The 25416-nt window shown below is 43.3% G+C and overlaps 1 protein-coding gene and 1 long non-coding RNA gene across 9 annotated transcripts in view; one reads left to right on the top strand and one right to left on the bottom strand.

Annotated features, from left to right (window-relative positions):
* LOC116076146 overlaps positions 1–12567 on the top strand; it is a 19007-nt gene extending 6440 nt beyond the window's left edge. Inside the window, exons 5-8 of one of the 2 annotated variants that reach the window (XR_004112838.1) lie at positions 1532–1731; positions 10485–10682; positions 11337–11414; positions 12404–12567. This is a non-coding gene — a long non-coding RNA (uncharacterized LOC116076146). Of the gene's footprint in view, positions 1–1531; positions 1732–10433; positions 10683–11336; positions 11415–12403 lie in introns of both variants that reach the window. The other variant, XR_004112837.1, reaches the window with a different exon arrangement.
* The window catches only part of CUNH12orf42 (chromosome unknown C12orf42 homolog), a 191402-nt gene extending 169494 nt beyond the window's left edge, over positions 1–21908 (bottom strand). For 3 of the 7 annotated variants that reach the window (XM_031349773.1, XM_031349764.1, XM_031349772.1), the window contains exons 1-3: positions 21819–21908; positions 14306–14439; positions 11549–11630 (exon numbers count right to left, since the gene is read on the bottom strand). The gene's annotated coding sequence lies outside the window, so the exon portion shown is untranslated. Of the gene's footprint in view, positions 1–7880; positions 7919–11548; positions 11631–13025; positions 13192–14305; positions 14440–17190; positions 17210–19830; positions 19848–21818 lie in introns of those variants that run through there. The other 4 variants (XM_031349765.1, XM_031349768.1, XM_031349766.1 and 1 more) reach the window with 4 other exon arrangements.
* Between the last annotated feature and the right edge of the window lie 3508 nt (positions 21909–25416).

Genomic DNA, 25416 nt, shown 5'->3' with positions numbered 1-25416 from the left:
AGGTGGGGGGGACAACTCTAGACACCACTGCTGGATCCTAGAGAAGGTGGGGGGGGGGACAACTCTAGACACCACTGCTGGATTCCAGAGGAGGTGGAGGGGACAACTCTAGACACCACTTTCAATACAGTTGCTGTTCAAATGTGTATTTAATGTCACAATCTACCTCTAGGTAGCTTGAAGCATAGGAGAGGGAGATCTTTTTTCCCCCCCTGATTTTTATTTGGGCTGGCTTGTCACACTGCCTCAAGAGGCCACCACCTGGAAATTGGAAGGCAATAAAATATAGCCCAGAGACATATTTTTGAGCTCATGTTTAATTTTTTTCAAAAGTTCTCTAATTAGTTTGCCAGCATGTAAAACTCAGAAAAAAATACAAATTTCTAAATTATCTCAATCTTTCCCATTTAAAATACTAATATCTGGAAGGCACCTATGCCCAGCACAAGGAAGTCATTCAAAGGATGCTCTGAGTATCCTTCAGCCCACCCGGCTGGTGTGCTGCCCTCAGTTGTTTTATCATGGCAGTCTGGAAGCTGTGCCATCTGAACTCTCTCTTCCCTTACAGCTCCTCCCTCGTCTTCTCCCAGTTTCTATAAGAAGCTTTCCATCTTTGGCCTCTACACTCACCAACATTTTTTTCGAAACACTACACCCTTCACAGTTTTCACTGCGTTCTAACTTACTCGGATTTTCCACTATGAGCGCTCAGTAAAACCCTCAACAAATAGTCTCCATGGCACCTCCCAGTACAGCCAGTGATCTTTTCAGATCATAAATCACTGACTGGAATGTGGCTCAGCTGGTAGAGCACTTGCCTAGCACGCAAGGCCTGGATTTGACCACAGCCAGGTGTTTTGGTACACACCTGTAATCCCAGCTCCTGTGGAGCAGAGGCAGGAGAATCAAAAGTTGGAGTCTAGTCTAATCGTGACTACACAATGACTTTGAAGTCTGCCTGGTATACATAAAACTCTATTACAAAAATAAAGTAAAATAATAAAATGGGAACTGGGAAATGGCTGACTGGGTGAATCAGGTCTGATGCTGTAAATGTTATCTGTTATCTCAGTGCTAGTGGCACTGGAGACAGGAAAATTCCAGGGAACTGATGGCCAGCCAGTCTAGCCAAAACTGATCTCCAGGTTCAGGGAGAGACCCTGTGTCAAATCTTAGCAGGAAGGAATTAACAAGACACCTGACATTAACATCTGACTTTCATACATCCATACACAGTCCTTTGCGCGCTCATGCATGCATGCATGCAAAAACACACACACAGAGTAAATAAACAAATTAATTTAAAATATAAGTCAGATCAGGGATTATAACAAAACACAAACTCCTTAAAATATCCCTAGACAAAATTGGAAAGCTACAACCAACAGTTGGAAATAGAATTATGTCAATATCAGACTGAGAGTGTTTGGGGCTGGCTGAGACAAACTCTGATCTCACAGAATCTGCCCTAACACTCTGTTTATTTATGCATGATATATTTATCTGTTTCATTTACTTTATATATTTGTAGAAACTGCCGTCACCTATGAACACGATCTCCCTTCTGCAACTGCAAATTCCTTTAGGGAAACACAGCACTGAAAGCCAAACAGCCAACACAGCAGACACACAGCACCTGTTTCCAGCCACTGCTCTGCCGCTTACCAACTGCATAACCCAGTATGAGCTATCTGATCTCTCTTGATTGCTAGTTTTCTCACCTGTAAAAAGGTATTAATTGTTTAAAAATAATAATAGCTAATGTTTATAAATATCAGGTAGAAGGAACTGAGCTTAAAGTGCTTCACATGTAACATCTTAGTCTGTTCTCATAAGAACCTTTGAGGGGATACTAATATATTTGCTACTATTTTGCATATGAGGAAGACTGCTTTGCTCAAAGCTTTGAAACTCATAAGTGAGACGATGCTTGTCTCGTCCTCAGTGCAGGGGTGCTGTGTTTGCAGTACCCTCTCACACCAGGGCTTCTTCAAAGCCCCTCTCTGTAGGCTTTGATTCCTCAGACCCTACTTTAATGAGGGTTCTCAAACACTTCAACCCTCTTATAGCCGCAAGGTGGGGGAGAAAAGATGGTAAACAGGACAAGGGGGTGTGGACCTGTTTAGAAGTAGTTCTTCGGCTGGATTTCAAGCTCCACTGTCAGGATACCAGTAGTCCAGTTCAGTAGTGACAGGGTACCAAACATGAATCAGCAGGGGTGGCACAATCCAGCAGAAACAGTCGGGCCTCCACCAAATTGGCACAAGTCAGCAGGAGTAACCAGAACTAGCAGGGTCACCAGTAGTTCTCTGCCATGCCTCTCTCAACAAAGTGAAGATCAGCGAAGATGAGAGACCAAGGAAGCACTGCAAAGCTAGCTATGCAAGCCTGCTGTCACTGTCCACAGAGTCCTATTTATACTCTCTCCAAACATCACATATCCTCCCACAGGTCTTGACTCAGCAAAACATCATGTGAGTCTGCATTACGTAACATAAGCAGAAACTTCCACTTCACCTCGCATCTAGGATATAATGCTCCAGTCATAAAGTAGGTGTCCCTAGAGAGTTGGAGGGTGAAGGACACAGACTAAACCTGTTAAGTGTCCTGCTCCTTCTGAAATCAAGACTCTCAAGGAAGAATCGTTCCCTGGAAATTATCCAAATCCACCATTTCCAAATTAAAAATAATAAATAAGTTTCATCCCCTGAGCCATACATCCAGCCAGCCTTAAAAATTGCATCCCACAAACAGAAGAGCATCCTTGTGTGAAACACAGACAATGGTCCCAAAGGAGCCAGGGGTTGGTGCGAGCTTTCCAAGTCTGAACCAGTTCAACATAGCTTGAAGCTGAGCAAGTAATAACTACTGTCTTGCATGGATAGGCTATCCCTAAAGGTGCTTCTATTTCAGCCTGACTTCCCTCTTTGAGCAGTGCAATCCAGCTGGCTTGCAGAGTCACTCCCACATGTGGAGACAAAGCACCTTAACAGAAAGGCAATTCCCTCCCACACACCTAACATTCCCACATGATCATGATCATCTCCAACCAAGCCTTACACATTCTGAACCCATAGAGTTCTGCCATGGAAATATAATTTTCCTTAAGTCTCCCCCACTGTAGTCATTTTATTCAGGAACAATGATGAAATTATAATATCACTATGTCTCCCTGGGTGCCTTTCTTCTTGCAGTGTGAACTCCAGGAAAATTAGATCACAGACATTCTAGACCTGAAATTTTTAACGCAAAAGTCAATACACTTGTATCTTGCCTTTTTGGTGGCAACAGCCATGTTCTGTGCCATCCTTAGTCTCGGTCACACTCACTGCAATCTCTGTTATAGCCTGTCCTACATATCTGGTCCATCCCCCATTTCTGCTAAAGGGTCATGTGTTATTGGGTGTTTTTAAATTAAGGGAAGTGCTGTTACACTGCCATATTGGGGCGATACAGGAGGCTTTTCATTCCATCTTTTTCCAGTGAAATCCAAGGAGAATGGTTGGCCTGACTCTAAAGAGGCCCACAGGCAAAGCTCTGCAACCTTACAATCACAGGAGAATAAACTGGGGGTAAAATGAGAGCACACTGGCAAAGATAATCGTATCCAATAAAGAATATCCTCCTCCACACAGGTTGTATACTTTCCTGTGTGCAGCTTTGTGTGTATAATTCAGCCCTCAATAAAGAGACTTAAAGAGCAAAACATGAACACCGGGAGACAGTTCAGTCATAAAGTGCATACCACACAAGCATGAAGATCCAAGTTCAATACCCAGCACTCACATAAACATATGGTCACTTAAAATCCTGGCACCAGGAAAGAGGAGCCAGGAGGATCCCCTGGGGCCTGTTGGCAAGTCCTTGTAGTTAAATCAGAAGGCTCCAGGTTAGATGAGGGAATCTGTCTCAACAATAATAATAGTAATAATAATAATAATAATGATGATAATAATAATAATAATAACAACAACAACAACAATCTGAAGAACAACTGAGGAAGAGTGTTGCTATTACCCCTGGCCTCCACACAGGTACATACACAAGCATATACAAGAGCACACATACAATGACATACACACACACACACACACACACACACACAAAGGTGAACAACACCCAGAGCTGAATTCTAGCTTCCACACTCTCACGCATACTCACGTTATATGTGATGTGTATACATAACACACAGATACGTATCCATGCACGTGTATGAGGATAAAGGTAATGTATAACAAAGCATAGTTGCACTATAAAAAAGCCACCTTTGGCCTTCAGTTATAACCATAAAATACTTCATGTTGGCTCATTCCACTGCTGTCTTTTTTCCCTTCCAACTGCACTCCCACACAATCTGGAGAGGCAGAATGTGCATTCAGTTGCTTCACTAGCCTGCCACCACACCTTGACATCTACAAGTGGGAATGGGGTCAGGTGGAGACCCTTCCTTGGGCCCATTGGCTAATGGAGCAGCACCCTTGACAAGGATGGATACTTCTCCAGGAGACTTAGTTTCTCTTTTGGAAGCTGGACAGTGTTACAAGGACACAGCCCTAGGCTCAGTTCTATTGGACTACTGAACATTTGCCTCCAGTATTCTCCCATCAGCTTTGCAAAGCTGAAGCCCGGGAGGTAGCCAGACAGGCTGTCATCAGACACCAGTTGAGGAATGATGAAGTTAAGATCTGAGAGACATTGGCCCCTGTTTAAATAAATACCCTCTAGAGAGATTCTGGTAATTTTGGTTCTCTCCCTCTCACTGCATTTCCCATGAGGCTTTGCTTCCTTTTAAGTGTAAGGAAAATGGTCCATGTCACATGCCCTTTGGTGAAACCTTGGGAATTTGTAAGGATTTGGATGCTGGGCTGGAGGTGAACTGATCTATAATAGGTTAGTGGGTACCACTACCCCATCTGTCCAGCATCCAATTCCCCCACCTTTAGGTGAAAGTGAAGATCTATTGGCATTTGTGGGTCAGACCCCCCAACTTTGTGGGTTCCCATTTGCGCTGAATTTACTGACAGAGTATACAGCCTTTCAATGACTAATGAGTAACCAATGCATGCTGGACATGTCAGTGTCCTGGGGACTTAGATGTGTGACCTGGGACATGTGATGGGGTATGATGGCTTGATCAGAAGAGTATCTGTGGCCTCAGGCAGGCCATGGGGAACCAGGTTATCTCCATGAACCCTAACAATTGAAGAGTGAAGTTTCCACATGACTTTTCTTGTCATCATATGGAAAGGGAACAAAGTCACAGGAAGAGGAGCAGAGAAAGAAAGAAAGGGGGAAGGAGGAAGGGGAGGGAGAGGAAAGGAGATGATGGGAGGGGAGGGGAGTCATGTCTGCCAAATGTGCCCGCAGATTTTAATTTTCTGAACAAATTCCCTTTTGTCTTAGGGTTATATGATATTACTTGCCTCTTACAAAGGAAAAATTCTGATTAATAAAACCAGCTCCACGATTATTAGACTCCCCTTCAACTGAATTAAAATAAATATTTCACCCTGAGATTTGAGGAATCAGGTCTTTTTCTGAAGATGAGTTCATCCCTGGACCCAGAGGACTCTAGGAAGGAAATAGACTGAGAACCAAAACCCATTTCGCAGCAAATGTTATTGACAGATACTCAATTCTTGGATGAATACTTATTAAGTAAATGTGTGGTGGACAGGGCAGTCAGTGCTCTAAGTTCTCATTGTCATGAATGAAGGACAGTTTACACCTGGTGATACTCATGTTCCAGCACAGAAAACCAGAATACAAATATGTATTCTGCTGCATGGAGGTGACGGCATGCACTGCCTGGTAAAGGCTTTCTTGAAAGGCAGAGGGCTAATGGTGGGAGCCTTTTCCACAAGACAGTGTGAGCAGAGAGACAGGGGACATGGAGACAAGGTTGAGTTAGAAAGGAGGTCAGACCTTGTAGGGTCATATCAGCTTTGTAGGAACCTTAGCTTCCACTCTGAATGAGTGGACTCCCTTGGAGGATTTTTGGGAACCAGGGATAATACAATTTGACTTCAGTTCACGTTAAAGGATTGTTCAACTATCTGTGGGATCTCAGCGCAGTGCATGGACAGAATCTGAAAGAGGTTTTTCCTAGGGAAAACTCTACTCAGTCTTTTTGTTGGAAATAGTATAAAACCTTTTAAATCCAAATACCTTGTCATAATCTACCATAAATATTTTAAAACGAAGAGCCAGGCACTGAAAAACTATTCCTAAATACACCTGCAGAGAAGGGACGCAACACCATTGTTCACACATCAATACTCTGAAACCACCTGTACCCTGACCACCCAAGAGCTGAAGTGTCTGGAGAGGCTTTCTGTGGACCTGACAGGCAAAATGGACACAACACTGCCATCTAGTGTGTGGAGGCCAGAGATGCTGCTAATCATTGTATAGTACATAGGACAGACTCCCTCCACCCTCCACTGCACATACACAACAATGAATTATCCAACTCAAATACCAATGATGCTGAGACTAAAAAGCTCTAGTCTGGACTCAGGAGAGTCATTGTTCTCAGACTTTCTGCTAGTGATTCTTAAACCTACAGTTGATATGAATTCAGGAAATCACACCCGAGTTTGGTCATCTTTCGCTTTGGCTGAGATTTGTTAAAGCAAATATTATGCTTGCTGCTTCGCATTTAGGAACAATTCCTAGTAGAGAAGGACAAATGGTGGTCAATGCTCTCAAACTAAAACTAAATGTTAGGGAGGCGTGTGGCAGGAAATATGCTTCTGAATTTGCAACAGCAAAGCTTAAATTTAAATATATAGATGAAAGTGTCATTCCAGAAAAACAGAAGCCCCAGGTATAGACTGTGCTTGAGGGAGGAGAGTGCCTTTGAAAGCCCAACGGGCTGTATAATTAAGTGATAATGAATGCAGAGCTGTGCTTTGTATCCCATCCCATTCCAACACATTGGACTTGAATCTGGGCTTCCAAGCTAAATCCTTCAGTGCTCTGGCCCCTCATCAGTGATGTGCAAATCAAGGCCTTTGACTGCTCCCGAGGGCAGTCCAGAAAAATAAAGCTGTGAACTGCAAACACGATGTTTTCAAACTGCCAACTGTCCAGCGGTGGGCTGAGTCAGACAGACAAACCCCGAGCGGTAGGTACAAGACTGCATTCAATAAACAATGTTTCTCTGGAGTGAGAAAGTGAGGTTAGTGGGCATGTGGGGTTCTTCATGCAAAATAGAATGACCATTTATCTTAAAAGAGTATTAATTTCCATTTCATATGGAAATCAGGAATACTCTTTAAGTATTCAATTCACTGATAGTTCGCTTAAGAGAAAAACTACATTTTGTTTTCATTTCTGAACTGTAACTTAGATTATATAAAGGATGAAGAAGGTGCATGAGGTGTGTGTGTATGTGTGTGTGTGTGAGTGTGACTGTGTATGCATCATGTGGTGGGTTTGAGTGTGTGTACATATGCATGCATCTGTCTATATGTGTGCACCTCTAGGTGTATGTATGTGGTGTGTGTGTGTGTGTGTGTGTGTGTGTGTGTGTGTGTTAAACTGAGCTTTGGTTATGAGTAATAGAAAGTGCTCAGCAGCCTGTTTTGACAAAAATCATGTTTTGTTTTGTTTTGTTTTGTTTTATTTTGTTTTAAGATCCATCGCACCAGGGGCTGAAGAGAAGGCTCAGGAGTCAAGGGTATTTATTGATCTTATGTAGGACCCAAGTTCTGCTCCCAGCAGCCCCATGATGATTCACAGTCACCTCTAACTCCAGTTCCAGATGATCTGATGTTTTCTTCTGATCTCTGTGGGCAAACATACATGCCTACATATGTGCAGGCAAAACATTCATGTGCATAAAACAATCTTAAAATCTTAAACCACAAGATTACCTTTAAAAAGTCATTGCACCAAAATCACAATAGAGGTTCTGAAAAAAAAAATGCAAGAAATCTCTAAGTTGGGCTAATTACCATTTTACCATCATGGTTAAATGTGTAATGCAAGCAATGTGAGCCTATCATGTCATTCACGCTCTCCTGCTGTGCTCTTAGTATTACGGTTTAAGAAAAATAATGCAGTTAAAGAGAACAAAGGCTCACATCCATCCAGCACTTTATAAACAGACTTGGCTATCCGGAGAAAACCAGGACTCAGCAGAGGGAGATAAACAGTAAGAAGGGGAGGAAACACACTTGCTGGCTTAGCTGGCCCCTCCCCTGCCAGGCAGGGGAGGACCCAGGTTCCTGTGCAGCACAGGAGTGTTGTTGAATCTGGTTGATGACATGGTAAGGCAGCAACTACAGGACACACAGACCTCCAAGCCTACCCATGGACAGTGGATCAGCTTAAGATTTGGGGATGGGGGAACTTTGCAATTAAGCAAAGGCAATATATACTCAGATGAACACATAGTTTGCCATTTTGAATTTTGATCTTCCCACACACAAGTGATATAGTCTATGAGACTGTGTGGTTTGTATATGTAGTATCTCTGGTGTGTTAAGAGCTTTGTGTATAGATAGTGTGGCTCCTGAGCAGGGCCTGGATCATGGGCACTACTAGCTAGATGGAAATGGAGAAAGTAGGTCACTGTTGCTGAGAAGTATGCTGTGTCTTTGTACTTGTCGCCTCTCCTCCCTCCCGCTTTCCAGTTGTCACAATGTGAGCAGCAGCATCCACTGCACTCTCTCACAACGCAGATGTTCTGCCCAACAACAACAGAGTCAAGTGAAATGTTTATAACTCCGTTTTTTCACCCCTTATAACCATTGCCGATCAAAAAGAAAGAGAAAAACAATCATAATCAAAGCTTAGTAGAAGCACTGTAATAATATCAAAGGCCAACAGAAATACAGAATTGAAAAAATTAAGGATAAGCACGTGTTAGTATAGACTCCAAGCCATGAATTAGGCAGAACAGTCTATTGCTGTATCACCAGGAACTTTGGCTACAAACAACAGACTCTCCTAAGGCCAGCTTAGATAGAAAAGCTTATTAAAAGATACTAGGTAGCCCACAGAACCTGTGAGAAGACTAGGAACCCATCCTGATGCTCTCCAGCCAGAATCTCCATCCATTGCTTGGGTTTTCTAGTGAAACACCACTGTCTGATGTTCAGCATCCATCTCTGTAGTGCCAGACACAAACTTTTCCAAAAGAAGCGGACACCATGGCCCCCAATCATGCTGCCTCTGCGTCTCCTCATAACTGTTGGGTAGTGTCTCATGGAGGGTTACCCAGTTAATAAGCCAAGCCACACATCTGAATACATCCCTCTTCCCATGTTTACAATATGAGGATTGTTTAAATAATTTGCTCAGAACCTTTCAGCCACTGAAAATGAAAGTCTAGATTTGAAACCAAGCCCCTTCTGAGACCTAAAATCTGCAGTTCAGCTCTGGGTTAAAGGTAGACTTCAAGTCTACATTTTATTCTCTGTCTTAAAACACCAGGCTCACTGTACAGGATAGTCTGTGCCATGTACTAAGCCAATGGTAGTTTAATTCCATCTCAGTATGTTTTACGTGCCTAGAATACAGTCATAACCCTGACACTGGGAAATCACAGAAAGTGAGGCAAACTTCTTGGCCCTAGAAATCCATTCTACATTTGCATAGAAGGCATTGACTAATTCTCATAGAGCTAATGGGACAGTATTTTTAGAAATGAGGCCTGAAACTTGGACTACAAGAAGTACACCATAGATAGTAGGCTCACAAAGAAAGGTGGGTCCAGGATGTGGCTCAATGGAATAAGAGCTGTCCAACTGCTGTGTTCAGTGTCCTAGGAAGTATTTTCACCTTTCAGCCAGCCCTCAACCCAAGTCCACACAAGCGCACACACACACACACACACACACACACACACACACACACACGTGCCCACTGGTGACTGGAGCAGGTAATCTGGGTAGAAGAAAGAATTAAGAGAACCCCCTATCTTTGGGAAGAAGGAAATGAAGGAAAGAGAGATAAGACAAGCACTTTTCCTAAGTATGGAGAGTGAACAATTAATGTAAACAACCCACAAGGCTCAGGACAAGGGTCACAAAAAAACAGAAAGCAACAGTATCTAGACTGTCTGCCTCTGAGTCCCTTGAAGGGAACAAGCTAGCTCCAGATCCCAGGTATAGGCATCCTCTCATGGGAGGGTTTGGGGCTGTAGCAAGGGAGAGTTCAGAAGCCAGGAACCTATTTTACCAAAACCCTCACCATTGAGACTTTCCTGTGTATTCCCTCTATTGTAAGTAGACCTTATTGGTACTACTTCCCTCGCCAAATATTTCTCTATTTCTTGTGATCAAAAGCAGAACTAACAACTGAAACATCAGGCTGATCCATAAATCCCTAAGGGAGAGTTTGTGGGCATGCTCAGAAAAGACAGCCCCCTACTTCCAGTCTCTCCCAATCTTCCAGCAGTGCCCTTCCTCCTGTCATTACAGCATGGTTCCTATTCACCCTTCAAGACCCAGCTTAAGTATTGCCTCTCCCAGGACCACAGGAGGATCACATCATTCCCTCCGAAGTTCTGAGAAGATTTGATGCCGATTTCCACACTGCTGCTTGGCTGTTCCTCTCGTAGACAGCAAATGCCTTTGTTCTGCTATGCCATATTTCTATCATAGGCTGGAACCGATGGTCTGCACTGTGCTCATTCACTTCATATCTCCATCAGTTAGCACAATTCCCAGGTGAGAAATTCTTAACTCAAGGACCTCAAGGTTCTATATAAGCAACCTGAAACCGACCTGAGAGCGCAAAGGCTCCAGACCAAGAAAATGGAGCTTAAGTGGGGTTATTCAGAGCCTGTTCACCAATTTCGGACTAAGGGCTTCATCCAACTAGTGTTCTGTTTAAACCTTGAGTTGAAACAGTACCTGGCGTAGCAGTATTGAAGCTGATGTGGCAGTGTTGAAAGGGGACAAGAGCTTCAAAAATAAGACCAGATCACACAATTGCCCTTGGAAATGGATTAATGCCATTTTGTGGCTGTGGGCTATAGAGACTGGGCTCCTAACACAATCCTCAGTTTCCCTTATCTTATACATGTTCTCGTACCTGCCTCACAAGGATGACCTTTCTAGACATCAACCCCATGCTTGTAAATTTCCCTATCAACAGAACCATGAGCCGAATCAACTCATAACTTGACCTGTCTATTGAATTACTTACAGCATCTCTAGTTGTTTGAATGTGAACCGCCTCCTGCAGGCTTATGTCTTTGAACATTTGGTCCCCAGCTGGTGGCATCGTTTGGGGTTGGGGGTGTAGACTGTTAGGAGGCAGAGCCTTACATTTCACAGCCCAGCCCTACTTCCTATCTGCTCTCTGCTTTCTGACCATAGACAGGATATGGCCAGGTGCCTCACGTTCCTGCCATCACATCTTCCCTGCCATGCTGGATTGTATCCCTTCTTAAAACTGTAAGTCAAAATAAACCCTTTCTCCCTTATATTGCTTGTCTGAATTTGGTCATAGTAAACTAAAATAAAATAATAGGCTAAGTCAGTCATTGTTGACCAGCCCTTTATATGGTACCAGTCTGCCCCAGCATTACCTGACAACCTTGGATCGCTGCTGAATCTAAGTTGTTTGTAGTTCTTTCTCTTTGACCCAGGCATTCTGACACATGGATAAACCTGGAAGAGAAAGTGTGTTAACACCTACAGATTAAAAACACTTGAGCACTGGGAGATGGGAGTTGATGAAAATGTCCCTTTTTTTCATGTCTAAGGAGACAATTTTGAGGTGCAGTGTACACAGCTTCTTCAGTCTACGAAACTGCCTTCCCTTGCCTCCAGTATGACCAGCTCACAATGACATAGCCTTGGATTGCCTTTTACTTCTTCCATCTTCCATTTTTGTTTCCCAAAATATGTTGCCTGTCAACAAGCCTTCATCTAAGGCTTTGCAAAGAAACAACTCCCTGGTGATTTGGGTAGCAGAGGCCAGCACACACAGGACTCACTCCCACAGACGTCTGTGCGTCCATAAGCAGCATGAAACCACATCCAGTGTTATGAGGACTTTGAAAAGGCATCATAGCTAGCATGCTTTGTGGGTAGACAAGCACAGAGCCATCTACCTCAGAGATGGAACGAATCCCAATGGTGAGATTTAAATGAATCTGAAGAGCCACCTGCGTATGCAGGGCCAGCTCCTGCATCTAACCAAGTTTCATGAGACCTGTCTTGGATGTTCACCTAGAGTTTTGCCCAGACCTTGGCTCACAGTCATTTAGAGAGCTGTGGGGCTATCATGAGAGCCTGTGATAACTTATTTGAGCACTGTACATTGCCAACAGAGGGATTAAGTGGCTCTTTGTTTCTATTAGTCTGCTAATATGTAAAGATGCTATGGAAACTAGTTAAATAGAAATTCATTCTGAAATACTTTCTATATTTTTAAATAGCCCCCTGGCCCTTGTACGTCCTGTCAATGAATACAGCATACACACCTCAGCCTGAAGGATACCTGCAAATGAGGTTCCTATCATAAAGAGAAGCTGCATTCTCGGAGCATGAGGACCCCTATGTGAAGTCACACCCAATAAAACAAAACTTGATTAACAACAGATTCTAGGCCTCAATCACCTGTGTATGATCTCACACACACACACAAGCGTATGATCTTACACACCTGGCCTGGCAGCTTAATTAATTGATTGATTTTTTTTAACAACTTTTTAACAACTTTTATACTAGTTGGTCCCATTTTCAAAGGGAAAAAAAATAGATTTACAATGTGTACAAAACTTGCCTGAGGCTAGAGATAAGTGATTTAGCCAAGTCCAGGATTGTGACCTGTGAGACCTTGCTGCCACATAATTCTATTGACATGCTGGGGACATGTTATGCTACATACTCTGTGTGGAGCACTGTCATTATTCAATCCCAGTCTGTGACATTTTTTTCTCCCTGTCAATCTCATTCCACTGTTCTGCCTTTCTGCTCGCTTTAAACAGGTCTAAGGTATAATAGAATCTGACTTCTCCTGCCTATGATTTCCAAGGACTTCTCTGGCCGTTAGCTCACCTACAAAAGAAGGTGTGAGAGGAGACAAGCTCCATTTGCTGCATCTCCACGGCTGCCCCAGTCTATTCCATGTACCAGGGAGGGCATCTTGGGCATCATAGAGGAATCAGAGAGCAAGAGTAGAATCCCACTACCCACAGCTATGCTTTCTAAAGGTGCCAAGTGGCTGTAAGAAAGAAATGCATGGTCACATTTTCTGAGTGTGCTCCTTTGTCCCAAAGTCAGAGCAAGCTGCTTTCTGAGGCTCCTTGTACCCTCCTCTGCTTGAGAAGCACAGAAGCCCCAAGCAAACCCTCCTGTGAAATGCCAACCATGCATACCCCATCCCCACCCCCGTAGCCCCAGGCAGCCATCAACCTTGTCACTTGTCAGAATGACTGTAGTGACACAGTGAAGCTGGACCCAATCAACCTTGGCTGATTTGCATGTGTAATTCACTAAGTCTATCTATCTGTCACAATGCAGCGGGCCATTCCCTGACAGGGTGTGCCATGATGAATGGCCACGAAGGGGCAGAACGAGGAGAAGTAAGGTTCCCAGGTCCATCAACACAGAGGACTGAATGTCAGTGCCGAAGGGGTTATAGGACATCTCCTCAGGAAAAGTTTTCAGGCAAGCCAGCAATGTTACAGTCAGGATGAAAACTCTGGATCACAGTACCTGCATCTGGCCCCCATCTAGGCTGTCTTTTCCTGCATCTAAAGAATGCTAAGTCACAAAATGTAACAGTCTCATACTTAGTTAATTATTGCTTATCTAAAATTATTGAGCCTCAAAGAAGTGGAGCACCACCTGCCCTTTGCCCTAGTAATTCAATTACCCTAGGACTCTGTCCTAATATATGCAAAGATTTGGCTCATAGTGTTCCTTATAGATGACTGAATTATAATAATGATAATGATAAATGAAGTTTGGCACTGTCATTATGTCCCATATATAATAACTTGGTTTATCCTCACATTTATTTTGGGTGATTAAAATATGAGTATTAATTAATAAGAGTAAATATTATTACCAATATTTTTATTAACATCAATTTACAAATGCAGAAAATGAAACCTCTGACAGTCAAATATTTAGAGGCTGCCTCCAGAAACTGCAAGAAGCCAGACCCCTGTTTTGTTTCTCAGCTTTCCAGAGTGTTCTATACACCCTTCAGTTTACAACAAAAATGATAGGAGACACATAATCATAATCATACTCTTGTGCCCCCAGGCAGAATGGGGCATGCCTTGATTTTCCCACGTTCATGAGAATGTAGCAGTTGACTCAATACTCACTATGGAAAGTCGTCACTGCATGAAGCCTCTTATCTCAAAAAATGGGATGAGAAGAATAAATGATGTAACTGAAGCCTTTAGATACGTTTGATCATGCATGCTGTTTTAACAGTAGGATGAGTTTATAATGGGTCCTGTTTACAAGGAAAGAAAGAAAAACTTGAAGTAATTTTGCCAACACTGTGAGCTAACTGTGTCCCCCAAATTCAGACACTGAACGCCAGCATGACATTTGCAGTATCAAGGAATTAAGTTAAATAAGATCATACACCCAGGACCCTAAGCCAACATGACTTCTTATAAGAGAGATGAGTGGCCTCTCTCCTCCCCTTGTCCCTCCTCCCTTCTCTCCCTAACCAACTGATACCTCAGTCTAGAACCTCAGGAAATTAAGTTTCTGTTGTTCAGAACACACAGTGTAAGGTGTTTTGTCATGGCAGCTTGAGCAGGCAGGATACATGGTTATTGAATAGCAGAGCAGAATCTAATCCCAGGAGTCCTTTGTGGCTCTGGCAAAGTGTAGCGGGCACTGTTTGTTCCCTGCATCATCTCCACTTTCCTTCCTCCCTCCCCCAGAGAACACTGACTGAATTCTAACAGCCTGCATGCTGGTCCTGTTCTTATTAGAGATTGACTACATTTGCTCTTGTTTCCATTTGAGCAGTGGGATGGAAGCGCAAGTCTACCAAAAGATTTCTTGACAAAGAGAGAGATGAGGGAAGAAATGGCCTGTGTTCTGCTGATAGGCATGAGCATGCCTGCTCTTAAGAGCTGGGATTAATTTCGAGAGCCTGAGAGAGTGACCTTGAGATGATGCTAAGGACTGCAAAGTGGCAAGAGGGACTGAACATCACACAGATTCTCTCGCACACGTTGCTGATGAGCTAATGCACTCTTGTTCTTCATGCTATTGAGATACTGTTTTCTGGTACTTGTTGTACCAGACATGCCAACTGAAAACACAATCACTGGAGGAAGCCCCCAAATACAGCTACCCACAAGTATCAGAGGGGAGAAGTCTGGCAGGTCCTGAGCCTAAAAGTCACTAGACAGTGATACCACCCTTGCTGCTAATAGATAGGTCCCTTCCTAGTGCCAGATTTGCTCACACCAACAAGAAAATGCAGCTTGGGTGCCTCTGGACCCAATGTTTCTTCTCTGTCTGCCCAGTGAGCTGTTGTCATTTCTACTCTTGAACTTTTTAACTTCTTCAGTGAAGGACTGTGTGGACAGGGCCCCAGTTGGAACATGAGCTGAAGTGACTCGTATGACTCATAATTCTCACTATGGACATCCAGATTCTAGAAAGCCACTCTCTCACTTGAGGTCTCCAGTAAAACTGGCAACTCCCTGAAGAGACAGTCTTCATATTTACTTCTAACGCAATGTCGGTTTGTTATAAGCACACTGCAGATTTCATTGAATTAATTAATTAATTAAGCATCTAATAAGTGTCAAACACAGGGCCTCATATACGTATTGCTCATGCAAGAAATCAAGAAGAGAAAGCATAAAGGGAGGCACAAATTTTAAAAGCCAAAATGAAAACACTGTTTAAAACACTTTGTTAAGTGGATTGTGCTGAACAGAAAGAAATTATACATCTGGGGTGGCTGATATGCCAGTCGCCTTCATCAGATCATCACACATTGTGTTCATGTATGGAAACTCTACACTGTAGCCCATATACCTGCACATTACTAGGAGAAAATGTACAGTAGCTAGAAGGAGGTGCCTCAGAGGATAAAGCACTTACTGTGCAGGTGTAGGAACTGGGGCTGGGATTCCCAGCACCCAGGACAAGATGAAAGCAGCTGGTAATCCCAACACTCCCACAGTGAATAGAAGATAAAGTTGGGAGAATTCCCAGAAGCCTGCCTGGCGTGCTTAGCAGTAAACAAGAAACTCTGTCTCAAACAAGGTAGAAGAAGGGAACTGACATTCAGAGTTATTCATTCACACACACACACACACACACAAGCATACACAAACAAACACTCACATTGTGCACATAGAGACACAGTTTTTAAAGTGAAACAATTAATAAATGTTTAGGAAGAAAATGTTTCCATGTAGAACAATTAAAATAAGCAAATAAAAATATATGGATAAAATAAAATTAGTACCTGTGTCCTGTAGACATATCATGTGCGCTATTAATTAGATGAAAGACTCAGTATACAGTTGGGAGAAAATGAAGCCAATTGACTACCATGTTAGCTTGTTTTCCATAATAGTATGCTCGAGGTAACATATTGAGACATAAAAGTTATTTTTGACACACAGTTCTGAAGCTTCAGAGATCAAATGGGACCATCTTGTCAGGAAAATGGTGGAAGTTCTGAGTGGCAAAGTTAAGGGGGAAAAGGCAGAGAAATAGACTAAGACCCTTGAGAGGAGCACCTCCAAAGGCCCCAGGGTCCCCTAAAGGTTCACCACACCTCTGACTTATACAACCATGGAAATGAAGCCATTGATACCCAGACCTCTGCAGGAGGCTTTGCCCAACACATAGCACTTACTTTGTACCAAATACAACAGACATTCTTGTATTTAATTCTCCAATAACCAAGACTGGTGCTATCCTCTTGTATTTGAGCTACCAGGGAAATCAGGGCTAAAAGATGCTAAGACACAAGTTCAAAGTCATGCACAGCCAGTATGTAGCAGAGTCAAGATTTAAAATTTCTAGTCACTGGGTCACATTCTTTGTTCCTAGCATTTGGTGTACATTCTCACCATTTCCAAAGGTGCTTTTCTGTCAAAACACCAATGCAAATCATATTTATGTTCTAATCTCTGGCCTTATGGAAACCCATATTATGTCTGGGTACTGAGATCAATGGGTCAAACACAATTTAAAACAGAGATGATTCTCAACCTACCGTCTCATCTCTCTCTAGGCATCCCAGTGAAAGATTTACATGCTCTCCACCCTGGCCTGCACTTCTGTAACTCTTCCTTTATGAGGCATGTGGAGTATGCCATCAGAGGCCACAGGCATTGGGAGCTTCGAGAGTCCATAGGATTTCCTTTAACAAACAAGGATTCAACCTGAAGATGCCTTTCCTCAAAACAAAGTTCCCAAAATTTTAGCTTTTCTTTATCTCCTCTATAATGCCCTGGTAGCTAAGCCTCAGAGCCTCTCCCAGCTGACAGCTTTTGTGGCTAAGGATCATTTCCACTGGCTTCTTGGATACCGGTTGCCAGGTAAACATACAGCTTAAACAATGGCCCGTTATCAGCAGACAGGCGTTGAATTAGCCCAGTGAGCCACAGGTCTGGGCTGGCAGCTGGAGATAGTCAGGGGTGGGAGATCTGAGAAGCTCTGCAGACTGCTGGGGTCCTGCTGGAGTGGATTAGTGAGTCTGCATTTGGCTCACAGGAACCATAGCAGCTGTAATAGATTTCAACCTGCAGTTTGCAGACCCAATGCTTTTTTATGATGGTCAGCTATTTGCACAATGAGACAAAATCTGCCGCATGTGTGGGCAGGAAGCCTCGCCATTGTTAAACGAGTGTTTCTGCATGCCACCCATGGAAAGTTCCCTCTGCAATCAATTTTTTTTTCCACTTTATAAGATCATGTCATTCCTCAAAACTTCCAGATTCTCCCCCAGAGGACCATGTAAGGGATCTTGAGAGTCTCTCTCTTAAGATCACTCTAGTTGGCTTGGTTTCTGTCAATACATGAGCATAGGGTACAAGCTATTAAGATGTGTATCCTTAGGTTAACTAGAGCTTTAAAAGTGCAAAGTCTCTCTACAAATAATGGATCCTGTATGAGATATATCCCATCTCTTCGGGAGTTTTGTTTTGTTTTGTTTTGTTTTTGGAAGATCCTCTGCATCAAGATGAGAAGCGCCAGGACCTCAAGTTACCCGGAAGATGTGTGGAGGCTTCCCTGGACAGCTCATCAGAATCCGACCTGTCAACAGCACATGGCCAGGCTGACTTATGAGGCGCGTCACGCGAGATTGTTTGGTATTCTGAAGAGGCGGTGGTGTATGTTGGGGGGCCAAGGCGTGCAAGACACTTTGGGGTCTGCCAGACTTTCATTCCCTCCGGATCGCCCCCTGCCTCCCAGCAGGAGCTGACCCGGGCTTGGAAAAGGTTAACTAGCACAAACAGCCATCATTTGTGGCGAGTGGGAAAACCCCATGTGCTACCCCAGCTTTCCTTTATGAGGCATGCGGGGTGGGTCTGCTCTGTTGTTCCATGGTTGGCACTGGGTAAATGCCCAGCGTGCTTCTGCTTGAGGGACTGGAAGGGCCTGTCTCCAGGACAGAGCCTAGGAAGAAGAAAAGAAGCCCACCCCATGCCATGAGTACCCTCCGTGTCTACAACCCGGGGGAAGCGAAGGGTGAAGGACGGAGGGACAAAAGTTGGGGACAGAATGACTCCAGAGGACTGAATACAGGCGTTCACCTAGACCTAATCGGTTCAAATGCTCTGTTTCAAACCCCATCTGCTTATCTCAAGCGAAGTTTGGGGACCGGCTCCTGTCCTATTGTGAGTCCATCATTTTGCAAATCTATTCCTGTCTACGCTCTCATTATAACAGATGTCAGCAGAGGAATCCGAGCTGTCAGGGAGCCGCCAGCCATGAAAAAGAGTAGCAGAGGCAACAGGCCAGGCAAACAAAACAAGTCGCCCCCAATGCAAGCGTAAACAGCAATGTTTGTCACAATATTTTCCCACATCGTCCAACAATTCCAAGGGATGGTGTTTTGAAAAGAGAAGGAGGAAAAAGTCCCAGTAGCAATAATAAAGAAGCAGGATCAAGCCACTGGATTCATCCTCAGAGGTGAACGCTCTGTGTGCTACCTAGCCTAAAATCAGCTTTCTCTGTAACAGAAATTAATATATGTCCAGTCTCAAGGCATAGTTTCTTGATCATATTCAGAAGTGTGCAACAGTTAAATTTTAGGCTGGGCAACAATGAAAAGAGCTCAAGAATTCTATGGTTTGGTTGTTTGGTTAAGGGTCTTCTACACCCCCCCCAAGTCTCTCACTTTTCTTTTACCAACCCTGTGGCATCCTGGATGGTAATCAACAGGAGTCAACATCTTGCCTAATGCAAGGAGACTAGCTAGTGCAACTGCTTGCCAGCCTCACCCTCTTGCTGAGTGTTAGGCTAACCTTCAAGGCTACCAGCAGCTGGAGGCAATCAAGGGCTGTTACCCTCAAGGGGAGTTGGCTAAGCCAGCCTTTCTTGTCAGCAGAAAGCAAAGAGCTATGTTTGGGAACTGGACATATTGAGATGCCTGGATTGTCTCCCAACTCCTGAACTCACTGGTTTGGGCGAGTCCTTTTTATTGCATTAGGCAAAGAATGGAAAGCAGGGAATTGCGAAGCATTAGTATCCATCAAGGCACACTCATTTCTGGAATCCTCCACTCTCTGGGGGCCGTTGGCTATGTCCTAGTCTCAGAATTACGGGAGTCAAGCAGCCATCTCTGCCTTCCCACCCAGAAGTAAAGACCACCCTCAGTTTCAATTCAAGAACAAAACCCTCACCGCACCTGCAAATGGAGCTTCCAAAAGTCGCCCAGGCTCTTGGGGTTCTTGTTGAAAAGCAGAAGAAAAAAATCACTGAACAGGTCCACTGGCTCTCTAGAAATTTTAATTGACCCTGAACTTTAAAAGTGGGTTGTAGCTTAGTGGTGGAGGGCTTGACAAGCATACATGAGGTCCTGGTTTCACCAGCTAGTACCACACACGAAATCGATTTAATAAATAAAGGCTGGGTAATAAGACAACTGTGAATTAAAATCTCTATGTATAGCATAGACTATGGTGTTTTCTGGGGGATTTCTGTTTTGTAAGATTTAGAGGTTAAGGCAAACCATAGTATAAAGCAGGCCATAGTGTGACGGCCTACCTAAACCTCACGCCATCAGACACACCTTTAGAAAAATTTGAGCATCCCACCTTGCTCTGTGTTCCATCCCAAGACAGCCAGGAAAATGTCGTTACCCCACCCACTCATTCTCTGACTGAAGAAATTGAGACTATGGGAGAGCTGGGGCCCAAAGCTGTGTCTTAGTACCTGCCTCTCTGTGCACCTTATGTGTGAAAAGTTCCATCAACTTCACAGTCGCCCATGTGGTGGGGAACCATGACGTCATGAACAAAGAGGATACATCAAAGCTTGTAAATCTTGATAAGGTATAAAATGGAAAGAAAGCCAAAAGATAGAAGGTAATGTAATATGACCCAAACTTGTTTTGTAAGTGGGTTTCTTTTTGTACCTTGCTTAGAAATACATACAAAATATTAACCATGATTGTTGTAGGATGGTGAAAATGTTGCCTCTTCTTCCAATTTAACTTGTACTTTGAACATTTTATACGAGATGCATGTGAAAACAGTATGGTACCTTACAGAATAAAACCAATGCACTTGCTTGGTGGTACACATCACGGATAATGTTCTAAATTAGATACAGTAAGGAAGGAGGCTGGGTATGATGGTACAATATCCCCAGCACATAGTAGGAATCAGAAGCTCAAAGCCATCTTCTTTGTAACATTAGCTTTGTCAACTTGATATAACCTAGAAGCACCAGGAAAAGAGTCTCCTGAAGGATTATCTGTACTGGGCTAGTCTGTAAGTTATCTGTTGGAGTTAATTGGTGTGGAAAGACCCAGCCCACTGTGGGTGTCACTATTCCTTAGGCAAGGGGGTCATGAATTGTGTAAGAGTGGAGAAAAGCAGAAAAGCTTTAGACTGTGTATGTGATGTGAGCTGTTCAAATCTCCCACCCCCACAATGATGAACTATAACCTGGAACTGTAAGCTGAAATAAACCCTTTGCTCCCTAAGTTGCTCTTTGTCAGAGCATTTTCTCACACCAACAAAAACACAGCTAGATCAGCTATACAACAAGCTTGAGGCCAGCCAAAACTACAACCAAATAAATTCAGTGTAATGGAAAAGGAAAACAGTTCTATGGTTAAGAATTATTTTTATTCTATTTATTTTATGGGTATGAGTGTTTGCCTACAAGTGTGTCTATGCATATCATGTGTGCCTGATGCCATCAGGGGACATCAGAATCCCTGGAACTAGAGTTCCAGACAACTGTTAGCTGCTGTGTGGATGCTGGGAACTGAACTCGGATCCTCTGGAAGAACAGCAAGTACTCTTAATCACTGAGTGGTCTTTCCCAGGTCCACTCTGTTCTATCTTTAATCATTCAGCTATGATTGATATGATCCTGTAGACCACTTTTGACTCCCTGATCTATGCTCTCTGGGCTGTGGGGAGAAGGACATTGTCATCTGCAATTCGAGTGACGCATTTGATACACTCTGTGAGAGAATGCAGAAACATGAAGACGAGACACTGAAGTATTAGTATCTAGCTCACTAGACTCCTCTAGCGTAGGGGTAACGCGCAGACACAAGTCTTCAAAGTGGTCATATCAAGCCACCCCTCACCAAGGTAAAGCACAGCTCACTTGACGACAGGAAAGTGTGTTCCTACTGATGTAACCGGAACCAGTTACCTGTCCTGGGAAGCTCAGCATTCAGTTGGTTCCTTGTGGACTGTGGCTCCTGTCCAGCAGATTTGACTGGCAGAATGAACACCTGGAAAGTTCTTGGCTGTGTGTCATAATACTGATGATGTAAATGACTATTTAGCCAAGAATGTTAGGTTCATGCAACAATGGCAGTTACATCCTGCAGCTCAGTGTCCTTGTCTGTCACCACCCCAAACAGCTCCTTCATTTTAGGGAACTTGAATGTTTGTGAATAACCTCTTCATATTCTTTGTCAGAGCTTGATTCTGACACGATAAAGTCTTTATTTACATTTACATTTATATTTACATTTATATTTATATTCTGTCTGAAACCTTATAGCTAATTTGATTTTCGCTGTACTCAGTTGCATTCAGCAGCTACTCTGGCCTCCAATGCTGGCCTTGTCCTTTATGTTTGTATTTCTTGCGGGTCTGAGTTTAGAATCTCTCTTTTGCTAGTATCTGTTTTCCATAGAGCATGTCCCCTGAGTGCTTGTGAAGAGTGAATCTGGTACCAGAAGTGGTCTGGGTACCACACACAGCATACTGTGTGTGTTGGGGACAGTTAATATTTCTAAAGCTGGTTTTAAATGAAGTATCTCAAGAAAGCATTGTTCATTGGCACATATTTTACATCAAAATGTGTGAAACTGGGTTTCGATAGATCAGTGGTTCTCAACTTTGCCAATGCTGTAGCCCTTCAGTAGAGTTCCCCATGTTGTGATGACCCCCAACCATAAAACTATTTCCACTGCCACTTCATAACTGTAAAGTTGCTACTGTTTCAGATTGAAATGTGAAGATTTTTGGAGCTAGAGGTTTACCAAAGAGGTTACAAGCTTTGAGAACCTATGCAACTATCAGCAGCTTGCTTTTGTTCAGTCACACATTATTTGACAGGTTACAGATTTTCAAGGGTTAAAGATGTACTCAAAGTGCATCTCATGGTTGGATGCTCTAGCCCTGCTTCTCGTGAGTCCCAACACTGGCATGGTTTTGAGCCAAGGCCTGCATCGTGTTGATGTTGAATCATTACCTTGGTTTGAATACCAGCCTAGTACTTCCTAACAGGTAAGTCTTCATGTCTCTCAGGCCTCAGTTCTTCGCCTGAAAAATGGAACAGAATGGTACCTGCCTTGTATTAAGCTGGTACCATTAATTTGAATTAAGTGTTAATAGTTCATATTAAGTGTTAGCTTTCTTCCTGGGTATATAAGTGAATGTTAATGAAATTTTAATTCTTCAATTTGATCCTCAAAAATGTTTTATGGACCTATTGTCTCCAAAAGTACTTATCATTATGAAATGTGTACGCTAATGAAGGCTTCACTTACAACAGAACTCTCTCATGTCTGTTTGCATGTTTTCCATCTGTCAGTCATCATCTTAGAGACAGATGTAGGATCTGTATAAAAAAGACAGAAGTCATTCTGAGACTCTGCACATCTGGCTTACATGCCATTTCTCTTACTTCTTAGTGTTTTGATGGGCTTGTCCTAATAGGATGAGAATCCCATGCTCTAGAAGAGAGAGGAGAGATGTTGGAAAAGTTGTGATTGATGCTTTCTAATCAAGCAATTATGTCCTCAATACTTAACAAGCTCTTTAAAGACTCAGGACTGGCGAATAGAGAAACAGCAGAAGTCACAGGAGATGGAGGGCACTAGGAGAATGCAGCCTACCAATCGACTACACAGGGCTCACAAGGGCTTACAGAGACTGACGCACCAAGCATGGGGCCTGCATAGGGAGCACCAGGTCTTCTGTGTGCGCACTGTGGCTGTTAGCTTGGTACTTTCCTAACTGTGGGGTTGGATGCATCTCTGACTCTTCTGCCTGCTCCTGAGACTCTTTACCCCCTGGAGAGAGGCCTTGTCCCTTTCTATCTTGTTTTGTTCTGTTTGGTTGTTGTCTCTTGGAAGCCTGCTCTTTTCTGAAGAGGAAATGGAGGGGGAGTGGATCTGGGAGAGGAGGTTTGAGGGGAGCTGGGAGGAGTAGAGGGAGAGGAAACTGTGGTTGGGTTGTATTGTATGAAAAAAGAATCTATTTTCAACCAAAACATTTTAAACATCCATGACCACTTGTTGCTTTTGCACATGATCCGGCGTGCTCTTCTTTCCAATGTTTAATTTTCTTACAATCTGTCTCTCCCTGCTGAGAAAGTCCACGAGCAGGTATCTTATCTGTTTTACTCATTATTTATTATCCATTATTTTACTTATACTTTGTCTCCCCAGAGTACAGTACCGTACAAACACTGACTACATAAATAATACTTACTGAATGGATAACTAAGCGAATTAATCCGAGCAAGCACATTTCATTTGTAACAAAGCTTGGTGGGTTTGATTTATGCTCTCTTTAGCAAAGGCAACCTCTGACTCTTAGCACCAAACAGGAAGAGCTAGAACATTCCAGGAAAAGAAATCCATCAATGTAGCTTTTATTTTTTTCAGAGAGATTGATGAATGTCCTTTTTCTAAGGAAATGGTTGACAACCAGACTGTTTGATTTCCCAGGTTAGGAGACAATCCAGTGATCCTTAGCAAGTCCTTTGGGGGAAAACAAAAATAGCTGTTTGACTTACAAGGCTTCTAAGAAAGCAGAATCAATATTTCTAGAGTTGGTAGACACCACAGAGTGGCCTGGGGGAATTATACATTCCATAACCAGAATCCAAGCATCACAGATACAGGAGATCCCAAGCTACTCCCAGATCTCTACTATGTACAATAGCTAAGGGGTGGACACACAGGAGCCCCCTGTAAGGGAAGAACTTCCATCACTCAATAACAAAGCAGAGGAAATCCTATCCTCTAGACTCAGACCTCCTAGGAGTTCATCCTTGGCCTGGAGGAACTGTGTCAGTTTCTTTTTTGGGCTGCTGGAATAAAACACCCTGAAAGCAGCTTAGGGAGCAAAGTGGATTTTTTAGCTCCCAGTTCCAGGCTCCACCACGGCAGTGCAGTCACAGAGGCAGGAGCTTGAGGGGTTGGTCATATCCATAAGCAGGAACCAAGAAGAATAAATCAATGCATTCTTCCATTAAGCTTACCTTCTCTACTCTTACACAGTCCTGGGCCCAAACCCAGAGAACAACAACACCTACAGTGGTAGGGTCATCCAGTGAACATAATCAAGTCAGTCTTTTACAGACACACCCACAGCCAGTGTGAGCTAGAAAATCCCTCATTGATACTCTCTTTCCAGATAACTCTATATCAGCAGTTCTCAACCTGTGGGTTGCAACACACAACCATGTAGAAGCTCATCAACATGGTAGGAGCTCCTGTATACCAAATATTTACATTATTATTCATAACAGCAGACAAACTACAGTTATGAAGTAGCAACAAAATAATTCTATGGTTGGGGGTCACCACAACATGAAGAACTATATTAAAGGGTTGCAGCATTAGGAAGGCTGAGAACTACTGGTCTAGATTGTGCCAGGTTGACAGTTAAATCTAACCACCAAGGGACTAAATCAGGCTTTCTATAGTGATGATCTCTGGCCAATAGGACTTGGGGCTGCTAGAAACAGGAGTAATCAGGGACTGGATGAACACCAGGGATACTCC

This window comes from Mastomys coucha, unplaced genomic scaffold, assembly GCF_008632895.1.
Source record: "Mastomys coucha isolate ucsf_1 unplaced genomic scaffold, UCSF_Mcou_1 pScaffold4, whole genome shotgun sequence".
Taxonomy (NCBI): Eukaryota; Metazoa; Chordata; class Mammalia; order Rodentia; family Muridae; genus Mastomys; species Mastomys coucha.
Note: the sequence above shows the minus strand (reverse complement) of the source record. Positions and strands in the feature narration are given on the sequence as shown.